At 40.4% G+C, this 24,033-nt stretch overlaps 1 protein-coding gene across 4 annotated transcripts in view; it reads left to right on the top strand.

Moving 5' to 3' along the window:
* The window catches only part of TRAK1 (trafficking kinesin protein 1), a 109,186-nt gene that overhangs the window by 4,022 nt on the left and 81,131 nt on the right, over nucleotides 1–24,033 (top strand). For all 4 annotated transcript variants that reach the window (XM_073333129.1, XM_073333127.1, XM_073333126.1 and 1 more), the window contains exon 2: nucleotides 14,469–14,663. The gene's annotated coding sequence lies outside the window, so the exon portion shown is untranslated. The remainder of the gene's footprint in view (nucleotides 1–14,468; nucleotides 14,664–24,033) is intronic.

The following is a 24,033-nucleotide window of genomic DNA, read 5'->3' as shown; positions in this document are numbered from 1 at the left end:
GTGTAATACACTGGAAGGATTTAGGGTGAACTTTTGCTCTTATAAAATGACAATGTCTGTATTGGTTAAGTTAAGCTCCAGTATGCGTGTTATGATTTTGTGTGATATGTAGCCCTTTGTTTCCAATAGTTCTGCTTGCTATCATTTCAATCTCTGAACTTTGTTTAATAAACGTATACCTTCTTTCTCTATAAACAAACCTGAGTGCTGGGTCTTAAGCAGAGATGTGTTGTATAGTGTAACTGGTAAGCTGTGGTGTACTGTTCCTTTATGAACAGAAGATCTGGAAATTCTGGGAGTGGATCAGGTGCTGGTCACTCAAGGGGGATGCTTGGAGTGTCCAGGGGTTGGAGTGTGCCTACCATTAACTTGAGAGAGCCAGACCTCTGCCGGCTCTGAAGACAGATGCTTGTGTTGCCAGCGGTTGGAGGTGTTGGGGAATTGATTCCCAGCAGGCATAGGCAAGGCTTCTTCATGCTAAGGACAGGGGTCTCACAACCCTAAGTGCCCCCGGGGATGTGTTACATGTGTCATTTTTTTCCTAGCCATCTTTGACTCCTTACCTCCAGTCACCTTCATTGTGTTGATTAAATGTTCAGTCTTGTTCCTCAGATCTGAGGACCCTTCTACTTAGAATTACTCTGCCATGGTATAGTTTGTAATCCGGAGAGCGCAGCTGATTAAGATGATGTGGGTTTGTTTCAGTGGGCTTCACTAACCAGAGAAAGGATAAATGAATTGTGATTTAAATTGTCATTTTCTCATAACTACGCATGATTCACTCATTATCCTAATTTTCACTTCTGGGCACATGCATGAAAGTACACCTTACTTCTTTGACTGTCACTGATTCTGAGAGATTGGCATTGTGAATGATTTGAACATTTCTCATGGAGATGAGCTATTTTGAAGCTTATTTTGTTCATATTTCATGCCTTTCACAGGTTGGCTCACCACCATGAGAATTTTTTAAGGTTACATTGATGGAAAATTATATACAGAAATCCAGGTCCAGAAATACCTTTGTTCTCTGCAATAGGAGTTTTTTCCGATTAAGGACTTCAGGTTTTGTCGCAATAGTTTTTGAAATTCTGCACGCTTCTAGTAGTGGTGGTCATTCTCTTGCAAAGAGAATACAACATGAAACAACTTTAAAATGTTTTTTGTAAAGGTAGGCAGATGTTAAGTATTAGGCTGAGTACCAAATGAAATATAAATTCTTCTAGCTAATCAGAACATATTTAGAAAACAAAGGACCAAATAGTATAATAGGAAATAGTATAACAAAGGAAATAGTATAATAAGCTGTAAGAACTGATGGATTGACTTTCATGAAAGATTGAAAAAAGTTAAGAAAATATTATGTCCCTTCCAAACACAAGGACAGAGCTGGTCAAAAGAGGAAAAAAATTACAAATGTTTTTCAAAAATTACTCAAAAAAATTCTACCAACTCTGAAGCTGGTCACACAGAGGAAAATTTCACACAAACTTTGTAACTTTTTTCATTTTATTTTCAGTTTTCAAAATTTTGATTTTTTTTTAAATTGAAATTTAAAAAAATTAAAATTAATTCTATATAAGAAAAAAGGCAGTTTTCTTGAACTAAAAAGTCATTGCATCCATATAAACCAAAACATCAGACCAGTGAAGATGACAGAAGTTCTCAACAGACAAATCTGGATACAAGAAAATCTTTCTCAGTTTTTTTTATATATGAGGAAGGGAATAAAACAGGAATAAAGCGGAAGTGAATAAAGCAGATTCCACATATACAGAATATTTCTGCCCCGATGATGCAATCTGCTAGCTTTAACCAGTGACTTCCTTTGACAAAAGGCAACACACTCTGCTCTCAATAATTTACTTTACAGTGGATATTTTATTTCATGCACATGTCAAGTATCTACAATCTTTACTTTCCAGTTTTTCATTTTCTTTTTACTTCTTCCATATATATATATATATTTGTTGTTTGAGAGTTAATGGAGGACTGATTTCAGTTTTCAGTCTTATTCACAGAACTCTACAGCACAGAAATTGGCAACTGCCAATTTGTGATAAATGCAGATGATGCAAAGCTTCCAGAATACCCGAATCTTGTTATGGAGAGCCTATGTCTGTGATTTGACAGGATAATTCAGTTTCCATGGCCATTCTGATTTTGGTGCTTGTATTGAGACTGACAGCAAGGGTACTAATCAGTGCCACATTGTGATGATGACTTTTATGACATGGACAGGAATCCATCACCTTCGTTCACAGAGGCCACAAAATATCCGTCAGGTGACAATAACTTGAATTTCTCTCCTTCTCTGCATTGGGTTCTGTTCTTGACACCTGTCATAAATATAAAGGGAAGGGTAAACCCCTTTGAAATCCCTCCTGGCCAGGGGAAAGCTCCTCTCACCTGTAAAGGGTTAAGAAGCTAAAGGTAACCTCGCTGGCACCTGACCAAAATGACCAATGAGGAGACAAGATACTTTCAAAAGCTGGGAGGAGGGAGAGAAACAAAGGGTCTGTGTCTGTCTGTATGCTGGTTTCTGCCAGGGATAGACCAGGAATGGAGCCTTAGAACTTTTAGTAAGTAATCTAGCTAGGTATGTGTTAGATTATGATTTCTTTAAATGGCTGAGAAAAGAATTGTGCTGAATAGAATAACTATTTCTGTCTGTGTATCTTTTTTGTAACTTAAGGTTTTGCCTAGAGGGGTTCTCTATGTTTTTGAATCTAATTACCCTGTAAGATATCTACCATCCTGATTTTACAGGGGGGATTTCTTTATTTCTATTTACTTCTATTTTTTATTAAAAGTCTTCTTGTAAAACACTGAATGCTTTTTCATTGTTCTCAGATCCAAGGGTTTGGGTCTGTGGTCACCTATGCAAATTGGTGAGGCTTTTTATCCAACATTTCCCAGGAAAGGGGGGGTGCAAGTGTTGGGAGGATTGTTCATTGTTCTTAAGATCCAAGGGTCTGGGTCTGTAGTCACCTAGGCAAATTGGTGAGGCTTTTTACCAAACCTTGTCCAGGAAGTGGGGTGCAAGGTTTTGGGAAGTATTTTGGGGGGAAGGACGCATCCAAACAGCTCTTCCCCAGTAACCAGTATTAGTTTGGTGGTGGTAGCGGCCAGTCCAAGGGTAACGGGTGTAATATTTTGTACCTTGGGGAAGTTTTGACCTAAGCTGGTAAAGATAAGCTTAGGAGGTTTTTCATGCAGGTCCCCACATCTGTACCCTAGAGTTCAGAGTGGGGGAGGAACCTTGACAACACCCTTTTCTTCTGCCTTTACACGTTTTCTGTAGCCAACATCATCTGTTTCCATGACTTTTCATCACCTCATCATTGATGACTACTTTCGACTCTACCTCTTCCACATTTCTTCAGTCCTGCAAATGAAACTCTCCAGCATCATTTCTAGGATGGCTGTCCAGCTTCCAGCTCACACTAAGTATGGTATAAATGAAGTTCTTCTCTCACTTCCTGTTCTTTGCTATCACTGTCAATAATTCCACCATCCTCCCTGTTACCCAGGCCCACATCTTAGGTGTCATTTTTTTTTTACACCTCTCCTTTTGCATCAACATACAAACGGTTGCTAAATCCCGCCGATTCGTCTTCTGTAGTGCCTAAAAAATCTGCCCCTACTGTTAAAATCTTGGATGAATCCTTAGTCATTTATTGGCTTGACTACTGGAGACCCTTCCTCTCTGGCCTCCCTGATTCTCTAATTGTTGCCTTCAAGTCAATCCAACATGCTGTAACTAAAACTAATCTTTTTGCTGACGGCTCCAGTTACATCATTCTCCATGTTTGAATCCCTGCATGGATTTCCTGTCTCTTTCCCCATCAAATTTTAAGCTTCTCTTTCTTGCCTTTTAAGCTCTGTTCCTGTTTGCATCTCATCCACCATGTCCCAGCTTGCACTCTGTGCTCTTCCAATTCAATGAAAATTGACGGTCTCTGATTGTTTCCCACATGGGACTCTATGCTGCTTCTTATGCCAGCCCCTTCATCCAGAATATCCTCCCTGATCCTGTGCACAAAGCAACCTCAGTCTCACCCTTTTAAATCTCTTCAAGACTTGCTATGTTAGGGTAGCCTTCCAGAGCTGACTTATTCCATTATTCCTGCCCGACTGTGCCCCTCAAGCTAGTATTAACTTATTTTTTAAGTAAAAATGCTAAACCTAACTACTATATTCACAATAAAAGCATGAATGTATGTACAAACATATCTTATTTTTTGCTGTTGTAACCCCAGCTTTTCCTTAATGCCCGTCTTCACCAACCTTATTGGTCATCCCTAATTGTGTAATTTTAGGGACAAATCCTGAGAGTTGGTGAGGAATCCTGGGAGTTGCAAGTGTTTATCACTTAGGGATTTGGCCTTAGATTGTAAATTGTTTTAAGCAAGAGCCTATCAGCACTATCAAGGCTGATTCCCAACTTTGGCACTTAGAGTGCAGAAGGTGGGGACCTGCAAGCATTCTAAAAATTAATACTGGCCACTCCAGGCTTGTATTAAACTCCCAAGGTTACAGCTTCTCTCTGATTGGTAAATACTGCCATACCCAAGTGAAGAACGCCTTTCAGAGCCCAGGAAGGTGCACTTGGGAATTCCTTCCTGTGGCATACCCTCAAGCCCTTTCACCCCCACTCTGGGGAAGAGCTGAGAAAGAAAAACAAAGAAAATCAGCTGTTGCCGCCAGCGAATTAAAATGATGTGCACAAACCTCTTAGACACAAAATCCAATTCTGTCCTTAAAAAAGGTAAATTTTATTAATAAAATAAAAAAGAGAAAAAAATACATCTGGAAACTCAGGCTATTGCTAGGTTAAAAAAAACAAAAACAAAAACAAAAAAAACCCTTCAAGGATTAAGCATCAAGAATAGTTTTCTTGAGGTCTAGGTTAAAGCCAAACAAAAGCACTTGGGGTTAGCACAGAGAAATCCACAAGCCATAAAGAAATAAAAGGAATAAACCTAATCACATCTTCCTAAACATTTTCTGATCTACTTACATGTCTGGAGTTTTAAATGAGTAGGTTCTAGGTATGATACTGATGATTTTTCATACGTGGCCCAAGCTTTTTACAGCATAGCTCTACCCTGTCCCCTCTCTCTGGGAGAACCATGACAGACAAAAGGGGAGTCGTTTTTAAATTTTAAAAAGTTCTAGCCTTCCCATTGGCTCTTCTGGCCAGGTGTCCACTCATTTCCTTTTACCTGTGCTTAGCAGTGAGACTTTTTAACCCTTTATGTATAGAGCAATAGAAAACAGTTACTAAGAGGGATTTTATAGCTAGCTGGCTGGCTGGGTGTCTGTAAAAGGGACATTTATCACATTTCATTTATCATTTGCATTTATCACAAGCACATTGGTTTATGATTCTAAAAATGCATTGAGCATATTCTTTAGAGGGCTCTGTCTGCTAATTTGTAGCATAATTGAAGCCTAGAAACAATAGGATAATTACTTTTAGGATTGTGTATATTCTATTCTTTTATCAGTAGTGCCTCTTGCTTTTTTTGACAGACATACGTAGTCTTAGTCTTGGCTGTTCAGGTTTAGAAAACCCTAATGGATAAAGAAACTATTTGTTCTTGCTCCTGTTAAATTTTGGTTTGCCAGCATCCAGCTGATGTGTGAATGACTTTTTGTTCCTGCTGTAGAAGAATGAGCTTTGGGAGCCATGTTTACTTTTTCTTCTTTTGCAAAGGGAAATGCACTAATATGGTTCTATTTGGCCAGGTTGGGGGCGGGGGAGGGGAATTTTAGCATATTGGGGCAAAATTAAAACTGCTTTATGGAGAAGTGTACAATAGCGACATTACCATTTAGTGTGAATGCTTTATTATCATCTGATCTAAATTTTGTGTGTCCAAAATACAAAAATTCTGGGATATTTTAAAGAAACTTGATATGAAAGCATAGTGATTGTAACATATTTTAACCTATGAGAGGGGGAAAACATAAAAAACAGTTCAGTTCATAGGAACTGAGAATTTCATGAGCTTTTAACATTAGCTCAGCCTTTACTTTCTTGTGCTAGCTCTGATTGGAGCTCTTTTGTGAGCCAACTTGTTCCTCTAACTTGGCTCCTCAGAATGTTTTAAACTGCCATACTTTAGTAGAATCCCCCCTGCAGATGACACACTGAAGGGACATTTTCTATACACAGGGATGCTAAAAGAAAATGAGTGCTCAGAGTTGTGTGGGATAATGCTGTCCTTCCTAGAGATTCTTCTTGGCAGCAAAGAAGGGCTATGATAAATTTGTACAGTGCAAGTCTATCTCATTATTTTGATACAAAAATTACTTATGACCTTGGGAAGGGAGGTTCTTTTGTGTGTGAATGCAAGGTGGGTTAGAAGTAGGGCTAGGTAACAGTTTTCTATCAGATTTTTTTCAATGGGAAATTAGATTTTGACTAGACAAAACTTCTTGCAAAAAGTGTCTGCTTTCCATACAAAGCTTCAGTTTTTGTGGGATGTGTTTTTGGGTGAAAATAATGAATGATCAAAACCCAAAATGATGCTGTGCTGCCTCACGCTCCTTTTCTGTTCTATAGGCCGCTACTTCTTCCATAATGCACCATGGCCCTGTGGTTGCCATGATGTGTTGCCTCTCCTCACCAGGAACGAGAGACTATAGTGCATCTTGGGAGATGCAGTCCTGACAGAAAGTCTGGCCTATTGAGAATGGAAACATGAGGCACCAAAGTACAACTCTCATGAGGCACTGCAGTGGCATTTGAGAGTCAAAATATTTTGGCTTTCAACTCTTCATGAAAAAAAAAAATTTCCTCAAGAAGTCATCTACTTCAGCCCTGTGTGCTGAGCCAGAGTCAAGTAAACCCAGGTCCTCTCTGTCAAATGGTAGTCTAACCTGTTCTTGGTTCTATAGAGTAGATAGGGTTCCTGAAGCTCCTCTGCCCACACATGCTACCAGGGCTGTTGAGATCAGATGAAGTGGTTGAGTTAGGACTCTGTTCAAATGTATGAGAGTTGGTGGCATGGCATTCCCAACTAAAGAGTCCTCAACGCTGTTGGAATTTGCGCTCTCCGCCAGCTCAACAGCCAGAGGCTGTTGACATTTAGTATGCTGTGCAAAGTCCATCTCTCCTCAGATGAATTAGTGGGTTGGTATTTAGTGAGTTGGGAGAAAGGTCTGTCCTTTTCTGCTTTTCTTTCTTTAGTAAATTGCCTTTTGTCTTTTTTAAAGCCCTCTGAGTGTTGAAAATCAGGCATATTTGATAAATTAAAAATAAATGTTATATAAAAGCTGTAGGGTACAGTCCCACTTCCCCTTCTCGTCAGGAGCAGTACCACAGAAGTGCACGTTAGAAACCACCCACCATTCAGTCCCCTCTACAAAGCTAAAGTTGATTAGAAGCCCTTTGAATTCTGTTTAATAGATTGTGTGGCTTGTTACTGAATGCCTGCAATATTACCTGTCCTCGATGATATCAAGCAGCATCTCGGGACTTGTCTACGATGCCCTGTAGTGAGATTACGGTGTGTGCTAAGGTGTTTCACTATAACTAGCCCATGTAGACACTGCTAGCATGAACTAAACACAAACTAGGATGGAACCTTTAACGTGGCCTGGTTTGAAATGGGACTATGTTAACACAAACTAGATATCTTTTTAGTTCGCGCTAGCAGGGTCTGTGTGGGGTGGGTACAGCACAACCCTGCAGTGCATGCAGCAATTCACACTTCTGTAGTCTGCACTGCGGGGCCATGTAGACAAGCCCTTAGATTCCAAAGTTATAGCACTTCTATAACATATGTGATGATTGAGTGTTGGCTCACTGAGCTTCAAGCCATCAGCAACACGGCAAATTTTACTTCTTTCTAGCTGACCAACAAATAGACCAATATCAAGGCTGAACTTTCATGCCCAGCTTCTGTCAGAAAGTCTGCCCCCATTTTGATTTTCATGCAAATATGCTGACTGCTAATTTTCTCCATTCTGTGGTTCTGTCTAAAGTGGTAGAAAAGCATCAGAAGACTAAGCTGTAGCATGCTGCTGCTAGCCTCTAGGACTTATCACTTGTTAAGTGGTTGAGGGAAAGACTATCGTTCTGAATTCCATCTCCGGAATAGTATCAGGCTTAGAACCTGACCAATGAGGAAAATCTCATTGCAGACACAAGCTCTTGGTTGGCTGTCAGCTTATATTAGAGCACCTTTGTGTGAATGACGGTCTTCCATAGTTTCTGGGCTCTCCTAGATTTATCAGTCCGGTGTAATAAGGCTTTTGCTGATGCCAAATTGTTTTACCAGGAAAAAGTTTCATTCCTCTCTTAACAGAGACATGCAGGTCCATCACCAGAAAACATTTTGAGAAACAACTCCTCCTTTCTTGCTAGGACAGGGGTTCAGCAGCAAAATTCCCATATGGAAAGTGAATTTTTCCTCACACATTACTTTTTCCACGTGGGATATTTTCTTCTTTTAAGGACCTAGACATTTTACAAAAGCGAAGTTTGTGTGCTGTGTAGCTGTTGGTGAGCCATGGTCACTTCTAAATGTTCAAAACACTGTTCTCAAAAGGACAGGTGGCTGAAACCTGAAGGGTCCTTTAAGTATAGTCTCTCCTTTCTTCCTATCTGCAAATGTAAGTGCTACATCAGATCAATCTGCTACTTCAGGATCTCTATCAACAGTAGTAGTAATAAAAAAAACAAACAAACCTCTAAACAGCGCTTCTCAAAGAATGAACCTGGGTATTTTTAGCATAGCTTAAGCTTTATATTATGAACCCAACTTTCTTTCCATCTCTGCCACTGCCCCGTCCCCACAATAAAAAAACAGACAAACAAAAAAAAAAAAATCAAAAACTTGAAGCAATCATTATCTTTCTCAGGACACTGCCAGGATGCAGGAATTGATGCCACTGCATTGTTAGCAAGGCGTACTTCTGAAACATGTAGGAAATGCTCATATGGAAAATGTACTCTCAATAATCACAGCCAAAAAGGAGCAAAAATATTTGTCTGAAGGAAAAGCAAATCCTTAAATGTGAAGTGTAATCAATGGCAGTGATGATTGGCTGAGAGGGTAATTCAGTGAAGTGACGGCAGTAAGGAAGTGTTAGTGTTCAATGTTTAGGTACATTTTCAAACAGAAACAGAGTTCTCTGAAAATAAAATGGAAAGCTTATTAGCCAGTATTTCTGACCTCTACTGCAGTGAGGTGCAAAGTTAAGGAAACAATATGTTAAAGAAGACTTCGAGCCAAACAGTTCCTGAGCAGCTTATAACTTTATCGAAGAAAAAGTCCTTAATTAGTTTTATTAACAAAAGGTTCTTTATCACAAATTAATGACTGTTTCTTTTTTGCTGAGCTTTATGCTTAACATTTGATTTAAAGGTTTAGACTCTAACACCAGGGAAACTGGATATGCATTATGGTAGTCTTTAATTAAGTAATTACACACTAGTTTTCCCACAGAACCCCTGCCTAATTTAGTGCCCAGGGTGGATGCATGAGAACAGTTGAATTAAAGTTGCATGGGCACCCATAAATCTGACCACTTCCTAAAAATAATTGTTTAATGAAGTTCTTTGTATATAATTACAGATGTTTATAAATATACTGTATTATTCTATAATATCTGAAAATCAATTTTGTTAATGAGAACTCAGTCCATTTCTGTTACCAGCTAGTGTTCCTAATTCCCATTTTTTAAATTAGTTTTGTGTAATATGCAGTGAATCATAACTGTGTCACATTTGCAGTCAACTCTGAACAGCGTGAAGTTCATTTAACGTTTTGTGTTGCATGAGACTGGACTTTAGCCTCCAGGCAGTAACACTGTTCTACAGAACAGCTTGCTTTTAATTAAATGAAAATTTCTGCTCTGGCTCACTGAGTTACTTTTTCAGGTATGATTTTGAGCATGTAAACTTAACTGGTTCCTTTTTTAAAAAACATTATTTTAAGTTATTTGTTGGCCTTGGAATATATAGAATAACTTTTATCCAAAGCTTGTGTTACAATTATTCTGTTGGAGTGAGGGTGGGATGGGACAGAGAAAAACTGGTTGGGAAACTGAATAGGAGGCTTTGTACAGAAAAATAGCTATGAATTCACCCATTTCCCCCTGCTTTCTCTTCTAACCTTTTCCTCTTGCTGGTCTTTCTTTCCTTTCATGAGGCTGCCTTCTTCTTATACCTCACCATTTCATCTTTCTCTGCCCATCCCTTTTCATATGATTTTCGCCTTTCTGCCTCCTATTCTTTTTATTTCTTTTGGGATATTAGTGGTTATACAAGAAGAGGGAGAGTAAGAAATTGTGACAAGATTTTATGAAGTTCTGATTCCTCTGTGGATAGTGCAGGGTGGTACTGATACAGATCATTGTCCCATTAGTCTAAAATTTGAAGAATGATTCATTTTCTTTTTCTTGTTGGCATATCTGATCTGCTTTTACGAGGCAAGTAATGACCATATGTGCAGATAGTGAAGCAATTAATAAATTAGTGTCTAGAATCTACTGCTTCCCCGTAGATTTGATGTGGATACAATAGCTCTGAGTGAGCTGCTGGACCAGCTGGGGAAGGCAAAAATCGCACTTCAGATAATGGCACAGGGCTCTTCTGAACGCTTTCTTTATTAACAGAGATTCAGAACGGCACAACATGTCCCCATACTTGCCACCAAACCTAACAGACCTGCGGGACCCCTGTAGGCCTGCTTCCAGACCAATATTGGTCCCTTTCCCCAATTCCTGAAATTTCCAGGTATCATGGCTGTATTGGGGCTGTAACACCAGGAATTCTCCTCGCCCACTTCAGTCTCCCCGTCACGGGCACTGGTGATAGGGATTCACAGAAAAGGCAACACAGCCTAGTTCTGTATTGTTTTGATGGTGTTTTCCCACTCATCCCTAACCCTCCCCATCTCCAGCCAGACCTCTACTCAGATAGCCCTGACGTTTGAGAAGTGTCCTTTGGAATGGCAGTATGGGGATCTCTGTGTGGAGAATCACTCCATGTATAAATCTGTGGGGGATGCTACGGGCAGATGAGTGTACCAAAGATCTGACTGATCCTAGCATCTGGGCAAAGAAAACTGGTTTCCAAATAATTTATGCCATACAACTGCTCAAAAAGCTGTCTTGGGAGGGTGGAAAAAAAAATTAAACAGGCGAGTACCGCAGACCGCTAGTCCTTCTGAACTGATGATCGGGGTATATCCTGGACTTTCTCCTCGAAACATACTCTGTGGTATCGGAAAACAGACAATCACTATGCTCTCAAATGAAAACTCACAGGAAAATAAGACAAAAACAACATATCACCTCTGGGTAAACACTTTTCACAAAGTGATTACTCTATAACTATATCTTACCTATAAGTGGCCTCATCCTCAAAGGAAGCCTGGCATAGTACTTTCAAAAGACGAGCCTGAGAGCTTAAATTCATAACTTTGCTAGACACTAAAAATCATGGTCTGAATAAAGACACTGGTTTTATGCCTTATTACAACAAAGTAACCCTCTAACTCCCCTTTTTTGTCCTATGACTACAGGGGTGTCAATGGGCTGCTTCTAAGGGAGCATTCAAGGTGAATATGTGCTAACTACATATGCTAAACTAGCCATTGGATCTTACATTTAGCAGTAACACTCTTAGTACCTTTCCCAGACCTGAGGAAGAGCTCTGTGAAGTTCAAAAGCTTCTCTCTCTCACCAAGTTGGTTCAGTAAAAGATACTTCTTCACTCACATTGTCTCTAATTCTTTTAGTTCATTTACAGTAAGTCTGTTTAAACACCAGGTGGCGATATCTATCATCATGATATTCAGTAGTCAGATAGGAAATAATTTAAACCCTGAAATAAAGGGAGGAAAAGATATGGCTTGGTTTTGTTTTATTAATTAGGATTCAGAATATTTTGAATCCGAATTAAGAGGTGGCCTGAGATGAAGTGACTGATTCATTCTCTACAAGGGGTGTCTGCACTTTCTTGGTTATAGCAGAGATGAGTTGTGCTCTGTTACTGAAATCCTTTGAGATACTCCCACACACCCCAGGATATATGGTGCTCTATAAATGTATTTTTCTGTGTCTCTATTGTTATTTCCAAGCAACCAGCAGTTCTGGGACTCCTCAGCTGGAAAATCTTAAAAAAACACCACACCACACAACACGACACTTTCAGAGAATTAAAAAAACGTAACAAGCTTACTTTCCAGCCACTTTATCTCTTGGAATAGGGTTCCCTACATCTTTGTCTATACTGTGTGGCACCTAGCTGTATATCCCCTTTCTCCTTGCAGTCTTTCTCCCCTCTCTCTCACTATTTTCTGTCACCTCCCCTTGCCCTTTTTTAGTAATTACCTATTCCAGCTGTTCTCACTCTGGCCTTGTGGAGAGCAGCCTGGTCATATGATACTGGCGTAGGTTCTTGTGCTCCACTGCTAAATGTCACTAAAAGACAGCTTAAAATATACATTTAATATTTTCCATGCTACAGTTCTGAAATTCCCCCAGGGATGTGTCACAATTGTGTGGGGGAGAGGAGAGCGGGGATATCCAAGAGACTGTGAGTCTGGAACAAGGGAGGAAGCTTGTGTGATTGTGAGCGTGGATAGCCTATAAGACTTGCACTCTAAGATGTGGTCCATGCTATGAAAAGATTTCAGAATGATTGCTTGAATTTCTAATTAACCCCCTTCTCTCCATTTTCATTTCTCATGATCTCTCCCTTCTAGTTTTTCCTTCCATGCCCATTTTTTCCTCTCCCTCCTCTTCTACCTACCTCCTCCTCCCATGCAGTCAGCCACGCAGAGATTAAGCACACATCCTGAAAGACCCTGTCTTACTCCCCTGTTTTCACCTCATGGTCCCTGTAGCCAATAACCAAGATTTTTTTCAAGAAACAGAACAATGAAGAAATAAACATTCTATGGAAAATAATGAAATGTCTCTTATATCTTTCTTCCCTGATGGCTTGTAGAGATGTATTCCAGTGAAAAGCTGTCTGTCACTAACTTGGAGGGTTGCATCAGTTACATGGTGTTGAGGTCATTTCTGTCTAACAGGGTTGCTTTATTTACAGTAAATTGTGAAGTGAGTCACTGCCCTACCAATGCCAAATTCTGAGACCTTTGGCACTGGTTAAAGATGGAATTCAGGGGCCACAAATTTCATATGTACACAGCATATTAGCAGTTCATTAAACTGTGTGCAGGAAAGGCATGTGGTAAAACAGATTTTGGTAATCCCCGCTCAGAAGAACTTTTTGTGTTTCAGCTTCCCATTCTCACATTTTTGCTTCAGCTAAGGTTAGCTATAGAATTCTGCCCTACCAATCTGAAAATGCTATTTAGTGCTCTGCCTTTTTTCTGATTATAAAGCAGGACATTTTGTTAGTAATTTAGAATTGAACTGTGTGAATCTTGATAAATTGAAAAACTGAGTTATAGACAACAACATGAAATTCAACAAAGACAAATATAAGGTGCTAAACTTAGGGAGGAAAAACGAAATGCACAAATACAGAATGGGGGGGATAACTGGCTTCACAGCAGCATTGCTGACAAGGATCTGGGAGTAGTGGTGGATCACAACCTCAAAGTGAGTTGTTAGTGCAACACTGTTGCCCAAAAGAAAAAAAAAAAGCGCAAATGCAGTTTGGGTTGCATTAACAGAGGTATAGCATGCAAATCACAGGAGGTGATAGGACTGCTCTACTCAGCACTAGTTAGTCCTCAGCTGGAGTACTGCATCCAGTTTTGGTCACTGCTGCAGAGAAAGGATGCAGAGAAACTGGAAAAGATCCAGAGGCGAGTGACAAAAATGATCAAAGGAATGGAATGCAAGCTATATGATCAAAGGCTGAAGGAACTAGATACGTTTAGTTTGGAAAAGAGGAGATTAAGGGGGGACATGATAGCAATCTTCAAATACTTGAAAGGCTGCCATAAAAAAGATGGAGAAAAATTGTTCTCTCTTGCCACAGAGGGCATGACAAGCGGCAGTGGGTTCAAACTACTGCATAGCACATTTAGATGCAATCTCAGGAAAATTTTCCTGACTATAACAGTAGGACAATGGGACAGGGAATGCCTAGGGAAGTTGCGGAAGCTCCTTCACTGGAGGTTTTCAAAAAGAGGCTGGATAATCGTCTGTCTCGAGTGGTTTAGACACAACAAATTCTGCATCTTGGCAGAGGGCTAGACTAGATGACCCTTGCAGTCACTTCTAACCCTATGGTTCTATGATCCCATGAGTCGCCAACCCTGTGCTTACGCGGCTCTTGTTTCTCCTGTTACCAACCTCACTCAGTCATGCATTCCAAACCAATGTGTATTGCTCACTGTTCTTTTTAGGAAACTCTTGCCAGCACTGAAGTAAATGGACATGCTTGCCTGGCTCATGTTAAAACATAAGAGCTCAGGTATTTGAAATAATTAACATGGGCTATATGTTTCTTTTCCTCCTTTCAGATGTGTGCAATAGTACTGATCTTCCTGAAGTTGAAATCATCAGTCTGCTGGAAGAACAGCTGCCCCATTACAAGCTGAGAGCAGATACCATCTATGGTTATGACCACGACGACTGGCTTCACACGCCTCTCATTTCTCCTGATGCCAGTATCGACTTAACAACTGAGCAAATAGAAGAGACACTGAAATACTTCCGTAAGTGAAAACTTGACAGTTGTACCGAAGCAGGAATATGGCTTGAAAATTGAACTAGTGCTCTCTGTCACAAGGCCCTTAATATAGCAGCTGTGCTTAGGGATCAGCATGAGTGGCGTCGGACCAAGCTACATGTGCAATTTAAACCAGCCTTCTGTTACAATGCTGTGGCAAAAGCAATAAGTACATGAATAATGGGTCAAAAGCTGGTCTGTTTTCTGTACCAGTATTACAGGTTTCTGATGGGTAGAAGGTAAAGTAAATATTAAATAAAAGATTAGAACATACAAAATAGTAATTGCACTTGTAGTTTGTACATGCAGAGCTTCATCCAAGAGAGAGGTTCTTGATTATCCTCCTGGATTAAATTCTATTTAGGATGAGAAAGTAACAAAGACTCTTAATAAAAAATACAGTAAAAAAAACCCCTAAAAACACCTAAATCTCAGATCCACACGTCAATTCAATTTCCAGAAGGTTGGAAAGTCCCTGAAATATCTGGAGTTTGAATATATGATGGTATGCATTTTGTTTGAGGACTTTTTAATCAGCTATAGGTTAACATAGTCTACTCATATTGAAATTACTTCTCCATTCCACAGATTTAATGTGAAAGCTCTAAATGTTGGGTGAGTGAAGAAACTTCCAAGTAGTTGCTTTTGTTTTTTAAACATACTTTTCCTTTAAATCAGAACTTATGCAAGAGGAAAACCAGGAAAAAATGTTTGATCAAAAAGAAATGTATGTAACATTAAATTCCTGGATTTCGGTTGCTATAATTGGAATGTATTACTTTTTGCTTTAACTCTCAAAGGTGGCAGTTGCAATTTCCTGATACCAAGCATCAGCATAAAATACAAAAAGATAGGCCTAGGCTTGCTGCCTACTATATTTGCATTTTTCATTTGCTGACACATTGCATGGTGGATGATGCTATAGTGTCCTGGTAAGGCATCATGAAATCAAGTAATCATGTTGCAGCTTAGACTTCTGGGAGAGAGAGCTGCAATTCTGGACTATCCTGGAAGAACTGAAGTTAGTAGCAACCTTAAAGGGATGGTCAGTTCACAGAGTTTGTCCTTTCATCTTTTTCTTTTTTTCTGTCCAGTTTCATGACATTGCAAACAGTGGCTGACCATTACACCTGTAGGAATAGCTCCTAGCTTAAAGTTCTGTTCACTCTTGTCTAAGGGAAGGGTTTTCAAAGTGAGGAAAACCTATACAAATATAGTCAAACATAAATCCTCTGGCCATCCGAATGATGATTTTGTCATTTAGTAATTCAGCAAGAGATTTGTGATGAAATAAAGGTTCTTCTTCGAGTGCTTTCTCATGTCCATTAACTTACGTGTGTGTGCTTACCACATGCACCAGTGCCGGAAATTTTTCCTTCAGCAGTATCTGTAGGGGGCTGGCTCTGGCGCCCCCGGGACCGGTGCACATGTGCCGCGGTGTAGATCTCCAGCTCTAGGCCTCAAATCCGCATGAGCCAGGACATCTTCCTTCTGGTCTTCTGCCCCAAACCCCATGAGACTAGTGAAGAGAGGCACCTCCACGCTTTGGACATAAGAAGGGCCCTGGCTTTCTACCTAGATCAGATGAGCCTTTCCGTAAGTTGGCTCAGCTTTTCATCTCTACAGCTGATGGGATGAAGGACCTCCCAGTGTCCACGCAGAGGATTTCTGATTGGATCACCTCTTGCATTAGCACCTGCTATGAGTTGGCAGGAGTCCCTCTGCCGCCGATCGTCAAAGTTCACTCGACCAGAGTGAGGCATCTTCGGTGGCCTTCCTGGCACACTTCCCGATCCATGACTTCTGTTGAGCCATGACATGATCCTTGGTGCACATGTTCACGGCCCACTATGCTGTCACTCAGCAGGCCAGGGATGATGCTGGGGTGGGCAGAGCAGTGTTACAATCTACATGTCCGTGAACTCCTACCCACCTCCGAGGGGTACTGCTTCGGAGTCACCTAAGTTGAATGGACATGAGCAAGCACTCGAAGAAAAGACAGTTACCTTTTCCATAACTAGTGTTCTTTGAGATGTTACTCATGTCCATTCCACAACCCACCCTCCTTTCCCACTGTCGGAGTTTCCAGCAAGAAGGAACTGAGTGTGGGAGGAGCCGGCAGCGCCCTATGTACCGTGGCATGTGAGCCCTGCTCCAGGGGGTGCCACAGCTCGTCCCCTACAGATACTGTTGAAGGAAAAACTTCCGGCACCAGTTCATGTAGCGAGCGCGCACACACCTAAGTTGAATGGACATGAGCAACACATCTCGAAGAACAGCGGTTACGGGAAAAGGTAACCGTCCTTTTCTTTCCATTTGCATTAAACTATAGGTTTGTTTCACATATGAATTTGTGACATTTAAAATTACCTGTAATGTTAAATTCCAATCCTGCAAACTGAAGCAATCAGCCTGGATTACAGTATAGGATCAGTGCCTGAAATTTCACTAAGGTATGGTGTGTTAGATTTTATTGCAGTGTGTAGCAGTTACTGAATTTAGGTTATAAAGAACAAAGCTCTTGTTGCTTCTTATGACTAGTTTTAAAGGGCACATGACAGTAAGAGAACATGTCATCCAAACACCAAATTAAATATCTTTCATCTTTAAAAAATGGTGTAATTTATATTTTAGGAAATAAATCCCTTAAATATGCTTGGTTGCTGCCAGTGATACGTGGCATTAACTTCACTAATGGACAAAAGAAATAATGCAAAATTTAAAAATAGCCAACAACTGCAGCAGGTCTACAGAGCTGGTTAAATTACATTGCTATGAGGAAGAGATGTTGTATCAATAATATGCTAGTGTTCACTGAAGTTGGGTTAAATAAAAAATTTGAAATATCAGATTTCAAAGTCTGTGGTGGCTGGATAAATGCTAACTGCTGAATTCAAGATATTTTTATGATGAATTCAGTTCTACAAAGCCATGGGCTAAACCTTGAGCCAGTTTATATAAGCAAGTTAAAGCTAAATGCAGAAGAAATCTGCTATCCTGGTGGGCAAAGCAGCAGAGAACCATCAGCATGGCTAGTGAGTGTGCACAACATGAGGTTATGTGGCCTAGGATTGCCATCTTTGGTTGGACGAATTCCTGGAGATTTCATCACATGATATAATCTTTAATTCTTGGAGACTCCAAGTCATTCCTGGAAGGTTGGCAACCCTAATGTGGCCTCATATCGTCATGAGAATCCAGCAGTGGCCACTACCTTTAATTCTTCACTTCTCCCAGCTTGTGTACTCAACAGGAGCTGGCAGACTAGGTGACTACAGAGCCTGACACAATGTTGTGGGCAAGGACTCCATCCATTAAATTTTTTAGGAGCACAAAACTGTGGCTTGTGTTCTGCTTGCTTTAGTTTCTCCCTATCCTCTTGCTAAAGCCTCATAGAGCTGCTCACTGGGAAAAGTTAACATGAAGAAGCAGCAATAGTGAATGGTTCCTATACAGATGTTCGCCAGACAATTTGTTTACATTTGCATGACTGCCCGCAGCTCCCAGTGGCTGCGGTTCGCCGCTCCTGGCCAAAGGGAGCCGCAGGAAGCGGTGCAGGACACGGGGATGTGCTGGGCAACGCTTCCCACAGCTCCCATTGGCCGGGAATGGCGAACTGCAGCCACTGGGAGCTGCGGAAGGCCATGCAAATGTAAACAAACTGTCTGGTGGCCCGCCAGCAGATTACCCTGACCCCCGATAGGTTGCTCACCACTGGTATAGAGAGTATTTTTGAGAGGGAGAAAAATAACCTTATCTGAATTAAGCATTGCATTGATAGCCAGGAAACTGGGAGTGCTGATTGCAGCTCTCTTGCTGACTTGCTCTGTTGCCATGAAAAATCATGTAGTCTTTGTGTCTGCCTTGCATATCTGTATGGTAGAGATAAAACTTAAAATATTGTTGTACCTCACATATGGGAATTGAGAACAGATTGATATTAACATAGCCCTTTGAAACTATAATGCATTGTATAAATGTTAAGTGTTGTTACTACTATTAGCCATTCTTTCATCCAAATCAAAAGATATCAAACAGTGTAAAGTTATATATTTAAATAGCTCAGCATGAAAAATCCTTGAGCTGCCACACCTATCCTACAGGAATGTCCCCAGGAGTGTGACTGCTAACGGAATGATCTGTTTTAAATGCAATGGCTGAAACACACACTCTTGCACAAGTTCACAATTTTTGTAAGGTTTAAAAAGTCATTAGCATTGGGTGTGTGCAATCACTGACACTTGCCTAGCAAAGGATTTCATCTCAAAATTACAGTTCCCTAAAGAGTGGTCAACTGACACAAATTGTGGATATGCGCAGCTTGAGGGACTGTCTAGAATTCTGTGGAAACTCTTCCAAATACCACAATCTCATTCCCCTTCTGTCCCCCAAAAATCCCCAACCCGCTCTGCAAACCATATGTAGAATTATAACTCTCTTTGCCTGGTGGCACTGTAATTTTAATTGTTCACAGTAAATGAGATTGTGTATCATTGGGTTAATTATAGCTTTACTAAATAATTTGCCAGGATCCAAAAGGAGCATGCAAAACACTAATTGTGGGGTACAAGAACAATAAATAGACTTGTACAGAACAATTGAAATGATGCAGGGATAGTTGCATGAGTATGAAAAGTATTAGCAATGGCTATGTGGGTCAGCATTCCAAGGTTCAATGAAATCAAGATAATGAAATTCAGCACTAAGGTAGTGCAGCATCCACTAATAATGAGGGAAAGTGCAGAAATTTGACTTCAGTTGAGCAAAACAAATGCTCCCATTGTAAATGTAGTAATACGTTTAAAGTTCGGTGCTCTGTTTTCTTCAGCTTTCTTTTGGTGCTTTTCAAGTACATAAAATAAGGTTGGTATTTAAACTTAAGACAGCACATAATACTTCAGGTATAGTATTAGACATCTCTCTCTGTTTAGGTTTGATATGGTCCCCATCACTGTAGTATCTAAACTACTAAGCGGTTTCCAAACAATAACATGGTAAAGATATGCTGTCAGAATAAGTCCCCTGTATAAATATATACAGGCTTATCTTTCTAAATGTTCTGGAAATGAGTCCAAATTCAGATATATTGGACAGTATTTGTGAAGCCCTTTTGCTTGTTTATCTAGGGAGATTGCATTTCCAACCTAATTCTGTAGTTACATCTCAGTGTTTGGTAGGAACGTGGGATTATGGAAAGTTACTTTTCATGATGTTTGAATAAGATTTTGGTGATTACAAAGTACTTGTTGTAAATTTGTGGTCATGTCAGCCACCCTCCAGGTAAAATTGGAATTAGGAAGAGGGACTATTCCTTTGGAAAAAATGGCAACCTTTTGTGAAGGGAGGAGACTAAAAGAGGTTAGTAAGTTATCTTGGTACCTATCTAGCCTCTCTTGATGTGAGAGTGCCACATTCTTGTTTGTTGCAATTCCCTATTTATTTTCTTCCTGTGCAAATAACAATATTTGTTTATACAGCACTCTTCATCCATAGCTCTCAAAGCACTTTACAAATATTGTCCCTTGTGAAAGATGGGCAATCTCCATGGAAGCAGCCCAGAGAGGCTAACTGACTTTTCCAGAATTACACAAGTCAATGTCAGAGCTAGAAAAAAGCCACATTTCCTGACTTTCGATCCCATACCCTCTGGATTACTTGATATGCATTTTGACAGCAGACAGATGAAACAGAATGATGGGTTTTCTAAATATTTATTTTATTTATCTATTTTAATACCATTCAAACACTCCCAAAAGGCCCTAGTATCTTCCACAGAACTTAAAAATAACGATCCAACTTAACCCAGGAGCTGAACTCCAACCCGAAATAAAAAGAGATGGAGTAGGGATGGGCAGAGGTGGGGCGGTGGTGAGGGCTTGGAGGAAGGGGTGGAGTGGGGGCTGGGCCTCGGACGGAGGGGAGGTAGAGCACCCCCTGGGTAGAGAAGAAGTCAGTGCCTATTTGTAGTGGATTTTGCCATGTAATCTTCCACCATAAAAAGTACTTCACAGTGGAAGGATCTGATTTAAAACTACCAAAAAAAAACCACTGTGGAAAAATGGCCTACCATTTTGAGTATGTAGTAAAACCATTTTTAACCCCACTGCTCGCCCCATCTCTGGGCTTTTTTGGGGCATGAGGGGTGGGGGCGGACTCATTCTCTCCCTGCCCTTTCTCATAAGCCTGCTACCTTGTTAGCTCCACTTTCCACTAGTTTCCACTATGAGGTCCTGTGAGTCTCAGTGGGAGTATGCACCATATGTCATTATGCTCAATTAAAGTTTGCCTTATTAAGGCCTGCAATAAGCTTTGCCACCCATAGCTTCGAAAGAGCATGGAGTGTTGATGTTCTAGAAGTTAATGTGACATCTATGAATTCCACACTGTTTTATTTCCTACAGTTTCACTACCTTCTTTATAAAGTAAAGAAAAACAAATACTTAAGTACCAGTATATTGTTTCTGTTACAAGTGAGTCTGAAGATGGGCATGAGGGGGAACTGAGGCAGTGAGAGAGTGCAAAATGAAGAGAAGCTATTTTCTGCTTTTCATTTTGTATATAGTGAGGGATTTAAGTTTGACTAATTTGATTCTTTAGTTCCAGGGTGGCAAGATTTGCCAAGTGAAGATCTATATAATCTGTCTAGGTGTTCATACCTTACTCGTTATCCAGGTGTCGGAGTACAATACACAATGTAACCAATCTGAGATGCTGTTTAATAATTGATTTCTGGTTCTCCTCTCCATTCCACTGAAATGGTTGGTAGGATTGGCTTTTTTGTTTTTTAAATGTTTTATTCTGGCGAAAGCTAAATCAAAGATTCACGTCTAATTTTGTCCTGAAGGTGTAAGATTTCTTGTGGAAGACTGTTCCATAGCTAACAGAAGAGCAGAAGCTTTCTAGTGACACACTTCCCTATAATCCCGCTGCCCTGTTAGCTATAATTTGGGAGATACATTGACAAGATGCTTGCTTAGTAACTGAAATGTTCTCTAGGAGCTTTCATCCAGACCACACCGCACGATCCATTGTCTACAGCCAAGCTCTACGATACAACCGCATTTGCTCCAACCCCTCAGACAGAGACAAACACCTACAAGATCTCTATCAAGCATTCTTACAACTACAATAACCACCTGCTGAAGTGAAGAAACAGATTGACAGAGCCAGAAGAGTACCCAGAAGTCCCCTACTACAGGACAGGCCCAACAAAGAAATTAACAGAAGGCCACTAGCTGTCACCTTCAGCCCCCACCTAAAACCTCTCCAACGCATCATCAAGGATCTACAACCTATCCTGAAGGACAACCCATCACTCTCACAGATCTTGGGAGATAAGCCAGTCCTTGCTTACAGAAAGCCCCCCAACCTGAAGCAAATACTCCCCAGCAACCATGCACCACACAACAGAACCACTAACCCAGGAACCTATCCTTGCAACAAAGCCCGTTGCCAACTGTGTCCACATATCTATCCAGGGGACACCATCACAGGGCCTAATCACATCAGCCACGCTATCAGAGACTCATTCACCTGCACATCTACCAATGTGATATATGCCATCATGTGCCAGCAATGCCCCTCTGCCATGTACATTGGTCAAACCAGACAGTCTCTACGTAAAAGAATAAATGGACACAAATCAGACGTCAAGAATTATAACGTTCAAAAACCAGTCGGAGCACACTTCAATCTCTTTGGTCACTTGATTACAGACCTAAAAGTGGCAATTCTTCAACAAAAAAAAACTTCAAAAACAGACTCCAACGAGAGACTGCTGAACTGGAATTAATTTGCAAACTGGACACCATTAACTTAGGCTTGAATAGAGACTGGGAGTGGATGGGTCATTACACAAAGTAAAACTATTTCCCCATGTTTATTTCCCTCCCACCCCCCACTGTTCCTCAGACTTTCTTGTCAACTGCTGGAAATGGCCCACCTTGATTCTCACTACAAAAGGTCCCCCCCGCCAGCTCTCCTGCTGGTAATAGCTCACCATAAGTGATCACTCTCCTTACAGTGTATATGGTAACACCCATTGTTTCATGTTCTCTATGTATATAAATCTCCGTGCTGTATTTTCCACTGAATTCATCCAATGAAGTGAGCTGTAGCTCACGAAAGCTTATGCTCAAATAAATTGGTTAGTCTCTAAAGTGCCACAAGTACTCTTTTTCTTTTTGCGAATACAGACTAACACAGCTGCTACTCTGAAACCTAGGAGCAAAGGAACTCTCTCACCCTGGTAGATATGTTGCATTAGTCAAGTTTGCGGGTCGCAAATGCATTAGGTGACTGTGGCAGAGTCCACAATTATGGAAATGGGGCCTAGTCTTCTCACCTGCTGTAGGTCTCGACGGGTATTTTTGGCAGTTTGTATGTCTTTGGAGATCCAGTAGCAACACAGGTTCAGGACATCAATGCTGTCTCCTAGTTTGGCAAGTGGAGGGGGCAGACAAACCTCTAATTCAGTGTGTCTTGACTTCTTTGGAGCAAAATGGATAAGCTTTGGGTTTGTCTTACATTTAGTAGCAGGATAGCAATCATGATGCATGGTTTTAAATGTGTGTTTACGTGGGGGTAAACGGACTGGTTTTCTGCACCTTGGAGCGCCTCTCCTTGGAGAGAGTCAGGTTGGAGAAAGAAGTAGTTGATTTCTTCATTTCATTCTTCATTTATTTTCTCTCACTTTTATATTACTGCTTTCTCATCGTGTGATGTTTGTGTTGAATGATTGTAAGATGATGTTTCCTCCATCCCCAGCCCAATTTCTTGAGTAATTTAAGGCCCCCAGTACCTCTAAAAGTACTGCAAGTGTAGTAATTTATGAACCAGATAAACTGAAAAGTCTGGGCAGTCTCTCTGTGGTGGTGTTGTGCTTATGGTGGATGTTTTGCTTTGATTTCCATCTCCAGTGCAAATTCTTACTTTGAGACACTTATTACAAAGGACAAACCATGATGATCTGGTTTCTTGTTATTCCCTGCTGTTTCTTTAGGGGTGGGAAAGCTTCATGTGCAGCAAATTGATGACTAGGATCTATTTCCTCCTAGATACTCTATGTAGCACAGCATACTTCATCCAATATGACCTATTACTAAAGAGAAGCATTCCTTAGACTACTGCCAAATTGCAGTAATGTTGGAACTTGTGCTAGTTACTGTTTAGAAGTGTTTCTTATAAAAGAGAATCTTTTTTCTTTCTTTATGAAATCTTTTAAACTTGTTGTAGGCTTTTTTATACTCTGTTGAAAAATTGTCTGCGGCAATATTAAGGAGATTTTTAGAGAGATTATAATGCAGTTTGGTTTTCAATTACAGCTGGAAACTTTATTCATGATTTAGAGTTAAAAT

This window comes from Lepidochelys kempii, chromosome 2 (genome assembly GCF_965140265.1).
Source record: "Lepidochelys kempii isolate rLepKem1 chromosome 2, rLepKem1.hap2, whole genome shotgun sequence".
NCBI lineage: Eukaryota > Metazoa > Chordata > Testudines > Cheloniidae > Lepidochelys > Lepidochelys kempii.
Note: the sequence above shows the minus strand (reverse complement) of the source record. Positions and strands in the feature narration are given on the sequence as shown.